Source organism: Coenobita brevimanus, chromosome 91 (assembly GCF_032717465.1).
Source record: "Coenobita brevimanus isolate Jiangsu-jjx chromosome 91, ASM3271746v2, whole genome shotgun sequence".
NCBI lineage: Eukaryota > Metazoa > Arthropoda > Malacostraca > Decapoda > Coenobitidae > Coenobita > Coenobita brevimanus.
In genome coordinates this window covers 18,911,892-18,914,391 of record NC_137044.1, presented here as the reverse complement: position 1 = coordinate 18,914,391, position 2,500 = coordinate 18,911,892, and the positions used below count along the sequence as shown (strand labels likewise).

At 40.9% G+C, this 2,500-nt stretch overlaps 1 non-coding gene across 1 annotated transcript; it reads left to right on the top strand.

Annotated features, from left to right (window-relative positions):
• The first annotated feature begins 2,060 nt into the window (after nt 1-2,060).
• Nucleotides 2,061-2,179, top strand: LOC145411990 (5S ribosomal RNA). The gene has a single exon (XR_013899502.1). It is a non-coding gene; the product is annotated as a 5S ribosomal RNA (ribosomal RNA).
• The last annotated feature ends 321 nt before the right edge of the window (nt 2,180-2,500 follow it).

Sequence of the window (2,500 nt, the reverse complement as noted above, 5' to 3'; positions counted from 1 at the left end):
ACCACTTGTATATCCATGGGTGAGTTGATCAATACCCACAACAGGTAAGAAAATACATACCACTATCATCATTACACTGGTGTCAGCCAGTGGCATAAAAATTCTTAGCATCACACTGGTGAATACCGGTGGGATAACATTCTCAGCATTACATTGTGTTCCTCTATGTCTTTACTACAGATTTCCTCTGATACTTCTTTCAGTAAGCTCATTACATTTGCCATCTCCTTTTTGTCTCTAGTGATTTTGTTTTTAATTTCTTCCTCTTCTATACCAGTGATTACTATTGATTTATTTATTTCTACTGAATCTCTGACTAACTTTGGATTGTTTTGGATTATTCTTTTCACTTCCTTTTTAATGTTTTTTTCCTCCACCCTTGTTTCTAAGTCTTTCTTTACTTTCACCATTTCAGCATACGTGGTTTCTACATCATTTTTGTAGCTTTGCACAGCTTCATTCACCTGTGTTATCTTTTCCTCAATATCATTGCTCTGGTCCATAAGACTGCTTGCTTGTCTAATTGTCTCTGTGTCATTTTTTAACTCTTCCATAACACTCTCGTGATTAACTACTGTACTTCCCATTTCACTCACTTTCTTCCTAAGCGTATTCAATTCCACTGTTAGTTCACTGATGGTTGTGTCTTTCTTATTGGCCTCCCTTCCCAGTTTTTCTATCTCTTCCTTTTGCAAGTGCATTTGCTTCTTTATTTCATCAATTCCATTTTTGAAAGCCATTTCTAGTTTGTGTACACGTTCAACCAGTCTGTTGTGAGTCTCCACTTCAACCAGTTCTTGGTAGAAATCATCATTTTGCTTTTTACTTTTATCCCTTTTCTTTTTCCAAATTTGTTTTACTGAAGTATGTATCCATTTTGTAATACTAAATGAAGAGTATGTACTTACACTTTCCGCGTGTTGCCGTAGTATAAACAAACCCAGCTGACTCAACGCATCGTGGTTCTTTGTTGTTTCAACAAGACTTATTTAAACTTATTATTTCTTTTCCTTTTAATAATGAAAAATCATTTAGTCTAACCTGGTACAGAGCTTGACTCATTCAAAGATACTTATTTAGGTAATGCCTCTGGCCGTGTTGAGAGCGCCGGTAAAGGACGTCTTCCTCCGACGATGCCGTGTGTGTGTGTGTGTGTGTGCGCGCGCGTGCATGTATCGATACATGTAGATTGATAGATATGTATAATTGGCCTTATACCACAATTACTACTACAACTACCACTAATAACAATAATGATAATAATAATAATAATAATAACGTGCAAGACCCACGCCTACAAACTGGTCAAAGGGTCAGACATTTGACCTTGTCCTATGACCTTCACCTTTGACCGTATTCTCTCAAAGTCGAATTACTTCTTTCTTGCCTGACTCTTAACCCTTCCACCAAGTTTAGTACAAGCCACACCAACGCTGTTTGAGTTGACCTTGTGTGTTGCAAGGACGGGTCAGTTTGCTGTTTTGGGAGAGTCATTTGAAGCAGGGAATATATCTGTGATACAAAATAGATATTAAGAACGTTGACTGGGTCGTCCCTACAACACCCGAGAATTTGCCTACCTGAGAGGATTGTTATATTTACGTCAGTAAAGGTCACATGGTACCTCTCTACTTTCTCCTCCTCTCCACTCCACCTACCTCCTCGCGCGACATCCCACCACATCACCTTTCAGTAAGCACAGTAAATGGGGCTGGAAAGGGGCGCCTTCACGTGGTGGCACCGATATAGCGGGGCGACTCTCCTACCTAATTATACAAACGTTCCTCAGTTCCTTCCCATCCACCCCACAGAAAGAATGTCGGACTGTTCGTGCAGCCTGCAGTCCTCTGGGTTCACATTCAGTTGAACCTGTGGCTACAACAGCCACTATTACTACAACGCACAGTAGGTTCATTGAGATACCAGTGTTGTACTGGCTGGATTTCAAGTAGCACAGAAGGCTAATTGAGATACCAGTTCTGTATTGGCTGGATTTCCAGTAAAAGTTTTGAACATGAACACATTTTTAGTTAAGAAAATTCGCTCAGTAATTTCCTTGTGCCAACGGCCATACCACGTTGAGTACACCGCTTCCCGTTCGATCAGCGAAGTTAAGCAACGTTGGGTCTGGTTAGTACTTGGATGGGTGACCGCCTGGGAACACCAGATGCTGTTGGCATCCCTACGTCAAGTGGGGTTGGTGGAGGATTAGTGCCCCTCCCTGTAAAACAATTAACTCTAAGCCCTTGGCCACCCTGTCTGGGATACATGGCGTCTGGCAATGAATGAATGAAAATTTCCTTGTAATTACCAAGATTCCACAGTACATCTCTTATAAGTAGGTCCACTGAACTGAACAGACATATACTTATACAGACACTCTTGTAGATACAGATAAACACAGCGCTGCCATATTACCCGAAACTTGAAGCTAACGAAACACGGAACTAGAGAGGAAGGTACAGGCAACTACAGAAATTCTCGTCTTTTCCCTGTATGA